This window comes from Leopardus geoffroyi, chromosome E3 (genome assembly GCF_018350155.1).
Source record: "Leopardus geoffroyi isolate Oge1 chromosome E3, O.geoffroyi_Oge1_pat1.0, whole genome shotgun sequence".
Lineage (NCBI taxonomy): Eukaryota > Metazoa > Chordata > Mammalia > Carnivora > Felidae > Leopardus > Leopardus geoffroyi.
Genome location: NC_059340.1, coordinates 6,150,158 through 6,163,681, shown reverse-complemented (window position 1 = coordinate 6,163,681; position 13,524 = coordinate 6,150,158). Strand labels below are relative to the sequence as shown.

The following is a 13,524-nucleotide window of genomic DNA, read 5'->3' as shown; positions in this document are numbered from 1 at the left end:
CCCCAACCTTTAAGTTTTAATTTTAATCACCTGGTGCTCACTCCTTAATCCCGATCCCGTATTTCACTCGTCCCCCCACCTACCTCCCCTCTGGTAGCCATCAGTACTCAATAAATAGTTAAGGGTCTTTCTTGGTTTGTCTCTCTCTTTTCTCCCCCCTTTGCTCGTTTGTTTTGTTTCTTAAATTCCACGTATGAGTGAAATCCTATGGTATTTGTCTCTCTCTGACTGACTTATTTCACTTACTTAGCATTATACTCTCTAGTTCCATCCATGTCATTGCAAATGGCAAGAAAACAATGTAGAAACCTTCACAGGTGTGTGTGTCATCCTTGTGCAGGGGCCATGCTAATCTTCTGTGTATCATTCCAGTTTTAGTATATGTGCTGTGGAAGTGAGCACGAGCATTTTCATGGCCTAAAAAGAACTCTGTACCCACCGGCAGTCACTCCCCATATCCCCTCTCCCCAGCCCCTGTAATCACTAATCCGCTTTCTGTCTGTACGGGCATTGTCTGTTTTGGACGTTTCATAACGATGGAGTCATACAATATGTCATTTTTTCTTTCACTTTAGGGAAGTTTTCAAGATCACCCATTCCTTTTTATTGTTGAATAACAGAGTAATATTCCACTGTGTGGGTATGCTGCATTTTCTTAGTTCATTCATCACTTGATGGGCATTTGATTTGTTTCACTTTTGGGCTATTGTAAGTAATGCTGGTGATAAAAATTCATGCACACGTTTTTATGTAGACCTACATGTTTTCAGGTCTCTTGGGAATATACCTAAGTGGGGAAATTGCTGGGTCATATGCTACTCTGTGTTCAGCATTTTGATGAACTGCCAAACTATTTTCCCAAGTGGCTGAAACGTTTTACAGTCCCACCAGTAAAGCTTAAGTGTTCTGATTTCTCCACATTTTCACCAGTACTTGGTATTGTCATTTTTATTTTAGCTATCCTAATGGGTGTGAAGTAGTTAGTGTCTGTGGTTTTGATCTATATTTCTCTAATGGCTACTGATGTTGAGCATCTTTTCATGTACTTACTGACCATTTGTATGTTTTCTTTTGAGAAAAGTCTTCAAATCCTTTGCCCATTTTGAAATTGGTTGTCTTTTTATTACTGATTTTTAGGAGTTTTAAAAACATTTTTATTGAAGTAATCAATGTTATATTAGCTTCCAGTGTACAGCATATTGAGTCAATAATTCTGTATGTTATTCAGTGCTCACCACAATAAGTAAAGTCCCCATCTGTCACCAAACAGCATTATTACAATATTATTGACTATATTCTCTCCTGTACTTTTCATCTCTGTGACTTACTTGTAGCTGGAAGTTCATACCTCTTAATCCCCTTTATCTATAAATAGATATCTTTACATCTATTTTTTATTTTTATTTTTTTTAGTTTATTTATTTTGAGAGAGACAGCATGAGTGGGGAAGGGGTGGAGAGAGAGAGAGAGAGAGAGAGAGAGAGAGAGAGAGAATCCCAAGCAGGCTCCACTCTGCCAGCACAGAGCCTGATGTAGGGCTCAAACTCACAAAGCCGTGAGATCATGATTTGAGCCGAAATCAAGAGTTGGATGCTTAACTGAGCCCCCCCCAAGCATCCCTCTTAACATCTATTTATATCTACATAGATAAGAGAGGCTTTTTAAATATATTCCATATTCAAGTCCCTTATCAGACATTTTCCAATAGTTTTGAAGTATTCTGTGGATTGTCTTTTTACTTGATAGTGTCTTCTGAAAGACAAAACTTTTTAATTTTGACCAAGTACAATTCATGTATTACTTCTTTTGTCACGTACACTTTTGGCATCATATCTAATAAGCAACCATTGCCAAACCCAAGATTGTAAAGATTCTCTTTCTGTAAGAGTTTTTTTCATGTTTATTGTGAGAGAGAGTGCACGAGCATGTGCCAAGTGGGGGAGGGGCAGAGAGCAAGGAAGAGGGAGAATCCCCAGTAGGCTCTGAGCTGTCAGCACAGAGCCCACCCAACACAGGGCTCGATCCCGTGAACCATGAGATCATGACCTGAGCCAAAATCAAGAGTCTGATGCTCAACCTACTAAGCCACCCAGACACCCCAAGAGAGTTTTATAGTTTTAACTCTTACATTAACTTTGGATTATCTACTTTGAATTAAATATTATGTACAGTGTGAGGTAAGGCTCCAGCTTCATTCTTTTGCATGTGGATATCCAGTTGTCTCAGCACCATCTGTCGAAAAGACTATTCTCTCGTTAACTTGCGTTGGCACTCTTGTCCACAACCAGGTGACATAAATGTAAGGATTTATTTGTGGACTTCCAGTTCTCTTCCATTGACCTATGTATGTTCAGCCTTACATCAGTCCCACATCAGCTTAATTATCATAGCTTGGTTGTGAGTTTTGAAATTGGTAAGTGTGAATCTCCAACTTTGTTCTTTTTTTTTTTTTTTTTCAAGATTGTTTTGGCTTCTGGGTCCATTGAATTTCCATGCAAATTTTAGGATCAGCTTGTCAATTTATGCAAAAAAAACCCCACCAAAACCAGATGGAATTTTGATAGGGATTGCATTGGGTAGATGTTATCTTATTTTAAATCGTCTACCACATCTTTACGATTGATTACATTCAGCTTCTGGAACAGTTATTGGGAGTATCCATTGAAGATTTATATCTTGATGGATAAATCAGTGCATATCCCAAACTGGCACTACCTATATATTGACCCCCTTCCTTGGTTTCATTATTTGAAATGTGTATGTGGCATGCTCTGGCCAGGGTATTTGCTTAGCAGGTTGTTTCAAAACTCTTTCCACTAATGTTTTGAGATGAGTGAAAATGTGATAAAATGAAGACAAGGAAAATCTGTGAGAACCCAGATTCTTAAGGATCTTAGCTGTATATTAGGATGGTGTGAAAGGCATTGGTTATGAGTGTATATGATGTTGTGGCTTCTTCCTCCCCTCCTCCCACCCCGTCTTGAGGAAGGAATTGTCTCAGGAAACAGAAAAGCATGTTGTAAGCAACTTAGGTATTTTCCTTCTTGAGTTAGTTCAGTCCAACATTGTTTTTGTTTGTTTGTTTGTTTGTTTGTTTGTTTGTTTTACTATGCATAAGGTGACTGTGTACTAGTTGCTGCAGGGGGAGGAAATCGAAATAAGATCTCCCTAGACTATTTAAACAGCCTCCAGATGGGTCAGTCTTCCCGCTTCCTGCCTCTTCCCATCCATTCCTTCTCATTTTCTACTCCAGTACCAGAGTTTATAGCTTCCTAAAAAAGCCAGTCTGATCCTGTTTGGCTCCTCATTGCCCACAGGGTAAAGTCCAAATTCTTGAGCAGTTGCTGGTGAGACCTTTTCTAGTATGGCCCAGCCCTTTCTCTGCCTCCTAAACCAACATCCCATAGAAGCACACCCTTGTCCCTGAATGTATCAGCCTCTCCAACATGTCCTCGTACATGTAGAATGACCTCCCTCTGTGTCTCCTGCTTGGCAGGGGCTGGCCCCTCTTTCTCATCTTCCTACAGCAGGGTCTGCACAACCTTTTTCACATTATACATGTCTTTGCTGCTGCCAAAGATGAGAGGCGGAGACTCAATCACCTCTATTTCTCCAGTGGCACAGGGCTTGGCCAAAGCAATTCTTAAATGTTATTTTAATTTTTTTTAATATTTAATTATTTTTGAGAGAGAGAGAGAAAGAGAAGGAGCCTGAGTGGGGGAGGGCAAAGAGACAGGGAGACACAGAATCTGAAGCAGGCTCTAGGCTCTGAGCTGTCAGCATAGAGCCCTAGAGTTCTAGCCCACGAACTGTGAGATCGTGACCTGAGCCGAAGTCGGATGCTTAACCAACTGAGCCACCCAGGCGCTCGTTAAATGTTATTTTAAATGAATGAGGTAGAGTAAACTGCTCAAAGGACCTTATAATCTTAATGGACAGGGAAGATGTTCAAAGGGTTGAAAATCCCTAATACATGGCTGGATGGAAAACTGTATTATGCAGTTAAGTTTATCTGCAGTTTCTCTTGACCAGATATGGTACAGACATGAATCTGTCCAATTTTAATCAGTCACATAGCTTATTAGTGTTCAGTACACTTTTTTTTTTTTAATTTTTTTAATGTTTATTTATTTTTAGGAGAGAGAGACAGGGTGCCAGCGGGGCAGGGGCAGAGAGAGCAAAAGGGAGACACAGAATCCGAAGCAGGTTCCAGGCTCCCAGCTGTCAGCACAGAGCCCGACACGGGCTCGAACCCAGGAACCGTGAGATCATGACCTGAGCTGAAGTCAGATGCTTAACCGACTGAGCCACCCAGGCGCCCCTGTTCAGTGCGCTTTCTAGGCGCACTGTGTCATTTTCTGTTGCTGTCCTTTGTTCCATATAGCTCCAGGCAGAGTATTTGTGAATAGGGGGCTGATGTGTGGTGACATGGGACAGAAATATGCATCAGTTAGTGATGAAAACAAGGAAGTGGAGTGTTCTGTGTTATAGGCCCAGTCATAAAATGTCGGAGTTCTAAGAATTATTCCCTTTAGTGTTTTATGATCTCTCTGCCTCTTTCTTTGGTTAGCATGTTCATAGATGTCCTTCTAATGCAACTGCTTTTTGTAATGTCCATAAGGTATTCTTTTGGAATGAAAATATTATAGTTTCCCTTTCCCAACCTCCATTTCTTTACTAAAAATAAGGCAATTATCTGTTATATTTTATTTTTTTAATGTTTTATTTATTTTGAGAGCGAGCTCCTGCATGCATGCAGGGGAGGGGCAGAGAGAGAGAGAGAGAGAGAGAATCCCAGACAGGCTGCATGTTGTCAGCACGGAGTCTGATGTGGGGCTTGAATTCACAAACCATGAGATCATGACCTGAGCCAAAATCAAGAGTTGGACACTTAACCACTTAACCGACTGGGCCACCCAGGTGCCCCCATTTGCAACTTTTCTAATAAAAATTTCGTATGTAACATTTTATGGGTAATGATCATGACCTCTGGTTATTTAAAGATGTGAATTTTTTTATGTTTTATCACAAGAAGCTAGCTAATGGAGATTTTTTTTTTTTTCAGAATTCCTGTGCCATCTTTTTCTATTACTTTTACTGTATTTTATTTAGTTTGATTGGTAACATAGCCTTTTAAATGGCGTGTGTTGAAAATATTAAGCCAAATTGGTTGGGATACTCTTTGGACATTGATGTACTCAACAAAAGATACTTTCAATATTCTGTTACTGTTCTTCTTAATGACTTTTGAGAAATTGTAAAAATGCAGTTTAAATTAGAGTTAGTAGGTATTGTTTTTTTTTTATTTTTTAAAGTTTGTTTTTTAAAGTTTATTTGTTTATTTTGAGAGAGAGCACACGTGGAGTAGGGGCAGAGAGGGAGAGAGAACTGAACCCCAAGCAGGCTCCGTGCTGTCATCGCAGAACCCGATGCAGGGCTCGAACTCAAAGAACTCAAAAACTGTGAGATCATTCCCTGAGGTGAGATCAAGATCCGGTCACTTAACCGATTGAGCCACCAGGCACCCCTGATTTCATAATCTTAATGTGATTACCTACTGGTGGGTCCTCTGCCCACTTTTACAGTATGGGATATCAAGCCCCAGAAAGGAACTAAATTTTAATTTTCAGCTATGACTCCACTGTGCCCTTTACATTAGAAAAATAGAGAAATAATTAAAAAAAAATTTTTTTAATGTTTATTCATTTTTGAGAGACAGAGAGAGACAGAGCATGAGTGGGGAAGAGGCAGAGAGAGGGAGACACAGAATCCGAAGCAGGCTCCAGGCTCTGGTCTGTCAGCACAGAGCCCGATGCGGGGCTCGAACTCACAAACTGCAAGATCATGACCTGAGCCAAAGTTGGACGCTCAACCGACTGAGCCACCCAGGCACCCCGAGAAATAATTTCTAAATTTCCTTTTAAGTACTGCTTCAGCTGGATTCCACAGATTTTGATGCATTAATTAAAATTTTTTCTTTCCTTTCTAAATATTTTTTTATCCCCTCCCTTAAGATGTTCCCTTTCACCCATGAATTATTTATAAGTGTGGTGTTTACTATTCATGTGTTTGGAGGTTTTCCTGTTACCTTTTGTATTGCTTTGTAGTTTAATTCTGTTATGATCAGAGAACCTAATTCTACAATTTCAATTCTTTTACATTTGTTAAGATTTTTTTAATGAATGTTCCATGTGTGTTGAAAAGAAGGTGACACTGCTGTGGTTGTGTGGAGTGCTCGATGAATGTCTGCTCGATACAGTTAGTGGAGGGTGTTCAGTCCTCTTGTGTCCTTGCTGACCTTCTGTCTGTCAGTTCTGTCGATTACTGGGAGAAGTGCCGAAGTCTCCAGCTGTAATTTTGGATTTTTCTATTTTTCTTTTCACTTCTGTCAGGTTTTACTCGATGTGTCTTGAAGCTCTGGTGTCAGATGCATACACATTTAGGACGGTTCTGCCTTGTTGGCAAATTAACCATCTTGTCCTCATGGAATGTCCTTCTTTATCCCCCATGGTTTTCTTTGTTCTGAAGTCCACTTTGTCCAATATTAATGGAGCCACTCCAGCTTTCTTATCATTAGTGTTTGCATGGTCTGTCTTTCCCCCCATGTGAGTGGCAATTCCTCATTCTTTGTATGCTGACTAATTTTGGATTACATCCTCAACATTTTGAATGTTACGCTATGAGGCTCTGCGTCTTGTTTAAATCCTATGGTGAATGTTGATGTATTTGTTTTAGCAGGCGTTGACCTGGTTGGATTCAGGGTGTGTGTTCCAAACGGCTTTCTGTGGGTTGTGGCTTCAGTGTCTCAGTTCTGTGTTCATAACCTTTGCAGTGCTATTTGTATCTCACCTGTCTGTAGCCCACAAGTGACCACCTGGAGCTTGGCCAGTGGTTTACCCCATAGTTCAAGGGCACTAGACATTTGTATTTGAAAGTTGTCACTAGTAGTCCAGAGTCAAAGCTTGAGATTTTCTTGGCCATCCAGCTAATACAAACCTGGGCTGCTCAGAATTCTTACTCCCAGCCTGCTGCCTTTTGAGGGCCGGCCCAAACTGAGATACTGTTCACCAGGACCCCATCCTTGGCAGTTAACAGATTCCAGCCCTCATCCCCCAAGTCCTAAAAGGGCAACCTTTTAGCAAATAACCGAAGGGCAAGATGCAGCCGGACTTCTTGGTTCTCTCTGGGTCAAGTACTGACTTGAATTAGGGTTCAGTACATCCTCCCTACCTTGTTAGCTATTTGGTGCTTTTAGGAACATGCTTGTCATATTCTCGCAGCTTTTACTGTTTTCAGCAGATCGACTTACCTCATCTGCTGTTACCAGGGGCTGAAAATACTGATGGTTTTTAGTATTTTTCCAGTTTGTGAATTAGATACAGGTTGTTACAGGTTGCATTTTGACCCTCCAGAATTCATAATATTAAAGTTCTCAGTCCCCGCTGTACCTCAAAAGGTGGCTTCCAATTCTGGGGCACCTGGGTGGGTGGCTCAGGTAAACGTCCAACTTCAGCTCAGGTCGTGATCTCGCGGTTTGAGTTTGAGCCCCGCGTCGGGCTTTGTGCTGACAGCTCAGAGCCTGGAGCCTGCTTCGGATTCTGGGTTTTCCTCCGTCTGCCCCTTCCCTGCTTGTGCGCGCTCTCTCTCTCTCTCTCAAAAATAAAAAAAAGAAACATAAAAAAAAAAAAAAAAAGGTGTCTTCCCATTTGGAAATAGGTTCATCACAGATGCAAGGTGAAAGGGAGTCAGGTAGGCCCCTAATCCAATTGACTGGTATCCTTATCAAATGGGGAAATTTGGACGCGACGAGCACAAAGGGAGAATGCCATGTGAGCATGAAGGTAGAGATCGGGAGTTGCGTCGGTCATCCAAGGAACACGAGAGAGAGCCAGCAAACCCCCAGACGCCAGGAGAGAGGCGTCCAACAGATTCTCCTTCACAGCCCTCAGAAGGAGGCGACCCTGCAGGCACCTTGATCTGGGATTTCCAGTCTCCAGAAATGTGAGCTAAATGTTCTGTTGTTGAAGCCCCCCAGCACCTGGTACTTTGTCACGGCAGCTTTGGCAAACTGATGAAGAGACGGTCCTTTCTCTAAGCTGAGATCTTTAAGAAAATATCTTCTTTTTAGGTCCTGAAGTTTAAGCGAGCTTTTTGTGCTATGATGGAATATTTATGATCATGAAAAATCTTGTATCCTGCAAATCATGCACTAAAAACAGTGTCTTGGTGGTTCAGTCAGTTAAGCGTCCGACTCTTGATTTTGGCTCAGGTTAGGATCTCATGGTCATGGAATTGATTCCTGCATTGGGCTCGCGCTGGGTGCGGAGCCTGCTTAAGATTCTCTTTTTCTCTCTCCCTCGGTCCCTCCTCCCGCTTAGGCGTGCAAGTGTGTGCATGCGCACGCACGCTCTCAAGAGAAAGTGTCTTACCAGACGAGTAAGGAAGGTTGTGGCAGATCTCTCAAGATGTATGCTGCTTAGTAATTACCAGCAAAAGCATAATTGGTACCTCAGTTGATTACCTGGACCATAGGCAGAGGTTGCTAAAATGGATACTAAAAGTATACAAAAATAGCAAAGTGGAAATTCTAGCAATGCTTGAATTGGTGCATGGATAGTGGGTGTCTGACGATGCAAACACAAGTCGAGTTCGGAGCCAGTGGCGCCGCCCTCACAGGGAGCGTTGACGGGAGCCAATGCCACAGCCCAGCTGAGTGAGACCTTGGCCTGGCTGTGGCCGCACCCCTCTGGGGAGTGAGGCCCGGGTGCAGGCTCCCGTTCGCAGCTTGCTTAAACTACAACTTGTTGCTAAGGCAAGTTAGGTGAGGGCTTGTTTTTTTTTTTTTTTTTTTTTTTTTTTTTTTTCCTTGCCTGAGATTTCACGTAATTCCATTCCGTCCCCTTCTTTGCTTTGGAAACTCACAAATGAATCGGCGACGCTTCCATGCTGTAATGATGTCATTCCCACTTACCAATCAAACATGAGGTCATCTGTGTTACAGAAACTCGCAGCAGAACAGATGGTATTTGAATTGAATTCCCTTTTGTATTCTCCAAATTCACCTGTTAGTGTCCTGTGCAGCTGCCGAGGTTAACGTGACTTAAACGACACGAATTTAGTCAGAGCTGTAAGTATTTTAAAAATGAGTTGTGGGGGGGCGCCTGGGTGGCCCAATCAGTTAAGCATCCAACTTCGGCTCAGGTTTTTATCTCACGGTTTGTGAGTTCAAGCCCCGCGTTGGGCTCTGTGCTGACAAGCTGGGAGCCTGGAGCCTGCTTCAGATTCTGTGTCTCCCTTTCTCTCTGCCCACCCCTGTGTGCGCGTGCTCTCTCTCTCAAAAATGAACACTAAAAAAATTTTTTTTAAAAAAGAGTTGTGGAGTTACTTAAAAATTGATAAGTATTGCCCTCGACTTGTTAAGTTTTAACATTTTCAATTAATAGCAGATATTCTCTTTATGATCTACAAAGCTACTCGTTGTTATAAGAGGGATTATTTATGAATTTTAAAAATTATTGTAATTTATTATTCCATCACTATTTTATTTAATTGATGTGTGTGCGCACAGAAGATGGGGGTTCCAACAACTGATGGGAGATCCTGCAAGCTTTCCATGTAACTTATGCTCACTTTCCACCTCTAGACGAATTTTTAGTTTGGTCTGATTTGTAGTTCTAGTATTTTTAATTTGCTGTCCTGAAATATTTAAGGTTACTTTTAGGTAACAACTACTGGACTGTAATTTTGAGATATATGTAATTTCAAACAGCTTTCTTCAATTATTTTTCATCTCATGCATATCAACTGGGCTATTAATGAAACTCACAATTTGACTTTTGTTATCTGTTATTTTTGAAAATTCACATTAATGTGTTACAGTGTAGAAAGACTATCAAAGCTTTAATATTTTGACTGCAAAGCTTTCATTTCAGCAGATTATTTATAATCATTTCATAATTGAAAAATTGGCTTATCTCAATTTAACCTAGGGTTATATACTTGGCTTTTTTTTTTTTTTTTAAGTGTATTTGTTTATTTTGAGAGAGAGAGGGAGGGAACATGAGTGGAGGAGGGCAGAGAGAGAGGGAGAGAGAGAATCCCAAGCAGGCTCTGCACTGTCAGCGTGGAGCCTGACATGGGGCTCAAACTCATGAACCATGATGTCATGACCTGAGCCTGAACAGAGACTCAACTGACCGAGCCACCCAGGCGCCCCCATTTAATCGAAGTGTACATACAGCAGAGTGTACATACAGGACAATATATTTTAGAATTTGTTTTAAATGAAGACCATGTCTTCAAGAGTAGTCCTTTACATGAGGAGAAGAGAAGTCAAATTGTGCTTAGCTTGGCATAAAATGATTTTTTGCATGAGAATTTTAGGAACAAAATGACAAAAACTCTTCAAAATTTGGGTGCCTTTTCTGTAGGGCTCTGGTGATTTGGGTAATAATTTAATGTTGTTATAGGGTATTTGCTTTGTTGTATTTTATTGAATTTGGGGGAGTGAATTCCAGGGAAATCTTTGTTTTCCGGGACGAAACACGATACATCTTTGTGGTGGTAGGACTGTCTGCATTCTGTCCTAATTGCTAGAGCGAGAGCTGAGAGCAGAGAGGAGGTTGGCTTTGCAGTGAGAGGAAAGGAAATTTGACAGTATTGAGAATGCCAGATTGAAGGCAGCTTTAAATTTGATTAATTCGTAATTCATTTTGGGAAATGTTTTCTGAATATAGGGGTCTCCGAGATTAACAAAGCTGTTTATAATTCTGGAAGTAGGAAGGAACAGCGAGTAACGGCGTATATTTTTAGTGTGTAGCTTCCATTCCCCCCTCACCTTTTTTTTTTTTTTTTTTTTTAATGTTTGTTTATTTTTCAGAGAGAGAGAGGGAGAGAGAGCACAAGCTGGGGAGGGGCAGAAAGAGAGGGGGACAGAGGATCCAAAGTGCACTCAAGCTGACAGCAGAGAGCCTGATGTGGGGTTTGAACCTCCGAACTGTAAGATCATGACCTGAGCTGAAATCAGACACTTAACTGACTGAGCCACCCAACCCCCCTCCCCCCCCCCCCCCACCGCGCCCCACCCCTCGCCGGTAATTTTAACAAGTAGGCAAATTCACAAATACAGAATTCATGACTAATGAGATTCAGCTACTCCAATGACTAGGATTGGGTCCTGACCCCCACCATGCAGTACATGTATTGTTATCTTAAGCAAGTTCGCCTCTCTATGTCTGTTTTCATGTTTGTAAACTGGGGATAAATATTACCTACACCAGGAGTCAGTGAATTGAAATGAGTAGAGTTGCTGTCACATTGTCAGATAAACAGTAAGTCCTTGATGAGTAGTAATGTTAGTAGTAATTAGTAAGATAGTTAATTCTAACAGCAACTGTCTTTATCATGTGCCTATTCTGACGCTCACAATAACCCTGAAAAGTAGGAAGTATTATCTCTGTGGTACAGATGAGAAATTGGAGGCCCTGAGAGGTTGGGTAGTGTGCTCCATGCTACCCATCTGCTAACTAGCTGGGCTGCAATTTGAACCCAGGCCTTGATAATTTCAAGTGAAGAAGGATTCTGTATGGCTTTGGGTCCCTCGTGATCCAGCTGGGATGGATCTGTACATCCGGGTGAGGACGGAGGTGATTAGGCAAAGAGGACTGTCTTAGAAGGAGGGAGCTTATGCTTCCGGCCCAGAGTGGGAGACATTAGGGAGAGAGAGAGCCCAGAGTGATCTGCATGACGAGTCTTGGGCTACAAAGACAAAATTATCATAACATAGATTGGGGTAGAGGCCAAAGGAGGCTCCGAAGAATAGAGGTCTTAGCCTCAGTTGGCATGAAGACCTGGGCAGGGACCCCTTATGTTTGAGGGAGGCGATGGGCCCAGAGATGGGTCCTTTCTTTGGGTGGTTTTGGAGAAGGGCTTCTCGTATTCACACAGTTCGTGTTTGTGGGTGGAGTGAATTGGGAACCATCCCAGTTCTCAGAGCCCTAAGGGCCTGGCATTTTGGGAAGTAAAGGCCTCCGAAAGGCAGTTTCCACTCTTCCCTCGGACAGTGACACGTTTTTCTGAGTCAAGGCCGAGCTGAGTGTTGTGAATGCCCAGACTCTCGGAGAGACGCATGGACATTTTCCATCATTTTCTACTTGTAGTCTGCAAATGGTTTTCAGTAGACTACAACATAGCAATTTGAGAGGAATGCTTCATGGTGTTCTTGTGGAATGACTGTGTCTGACATCTGGTTCAAGTTCGGTGGATATGCATTGCATAAATTTCAAATTGTTTTTGTATTTAGCATCCATATAAATAAATGAATAAGTAGTCAAAAGCCAGGGTGGTATTTTGGGGATACGTTTTCCTTCATGAATCCTTGAGAAGCTTGTCCACTGAGGTTATTCTGTGTATACAGTCAGTACGATTATAAATTTGGAGCAGGGGCTGGCAACCTTCTTCTGAAAGGCCCAGACAGTAAATATTTTATGCTTTGTGGGCCATATGGTCTCTGTCACAACTATTCAGTTCTGCCATTGTAGCCACAGACACTTAGTAAACAGATGAGCGTGGCTGTGTTCCATTTAAACTTTATTTACAAAAACCGGCAGAAGGCCTGTTTTTAACAAAAATTTGGCCCATGGGCCACGGTTAGCCAGTCCCTGGTCTAGAGCATAGCTGTTACTTTAAGACATTGCTGACTCCTTTGTAGGGTTAAACCCTAGCAGAATTTTGTGTGTGCAGCGTTTAAAAATTTGCAGTGTAACCTCGGGCAGCGAAAGTGACGTTATATAGAAAACTTGTCATCTCTTATGAATTTTGCTCTAAGAAAAAGATTCTAAACCAAGATATTACATTTATGGGACATTTTTGGTTGGTGGTAGGAAAAGAAAATTGAAATTAAATACCAGGAACTGTAACAGCTTACTCACATTTCACCAGTTTTTTTTCTGTTACGAATTGTGCATTTAATGATAAGCTCTGGGGTATTTAATGTCTCAGGACAGAAGGCAGAGGTTGCTAATTAGTTTTCCCCTAAAATTCATTGCCTTCACTCTCCCCTTTTCCATCTTTCCTCCTCCCCACCCCCCCACATTGGGTTAGAGAAGCTGCCTGTAAGGGGCATGGATTTATGTGGGAAGAAGAGATGGGGGCAGCACGGGGTGGGGGTGGGGGGCTGGCAACAAGCTGAGGTAGTGGTAAGCTTCAGGGAAAGAGGGGGCAGGCTGGTAGCTCTCAAGCGCTGAGCAGTGTGTTTGACCTTGACGGTTGCTTTAATCATGATCAGTGAGTAGAAGATCCATTTTGTGAGAGCTTTGTTCTAATGCCCCCCTCTCAAAACACCTGAGATTATACCCAGACCCCTGCACCACCTGGTCTAGGTCACAGAGGAGTCACATGTTCGTGTGCAGCTTCTGCTGGGAAAAATGGTGCACGTTTGAGAAGCATCAACTGCTCTCCACCTGTTTCTCACCATCTCTTTCCTCCTCTTCTTTTTTTAAAAAAATTTTTTTTTTCAACGTTTAT

At 41.9% G+C, this 13,524-nt stretch overlaps 1 protein-coding gene and 1 non-coding gene across 12 annotated transcripts in view; one reads left to right on the top strand and one right to left on the bottom strand.

The window, feature by feature from the left end:
• SMURF1 (SMAD specific E3 ubiquitin protein ligase 1) overlaps positions 1 to 13,524 on the top strand; it is a 110,457-nt gene that overhangs the window by 40,840 nt on the left and 56,093 nt on the right. The window lies entirely within an intron of this gene.
• LOC123589832 lies at positions 296 to 402 on the bottom strand. Its single transcript, XR_006708480.1, has one exon. It is a non-coding gene; the product is annotated as a U6 spliceosomal RNA (small nuclear RNA).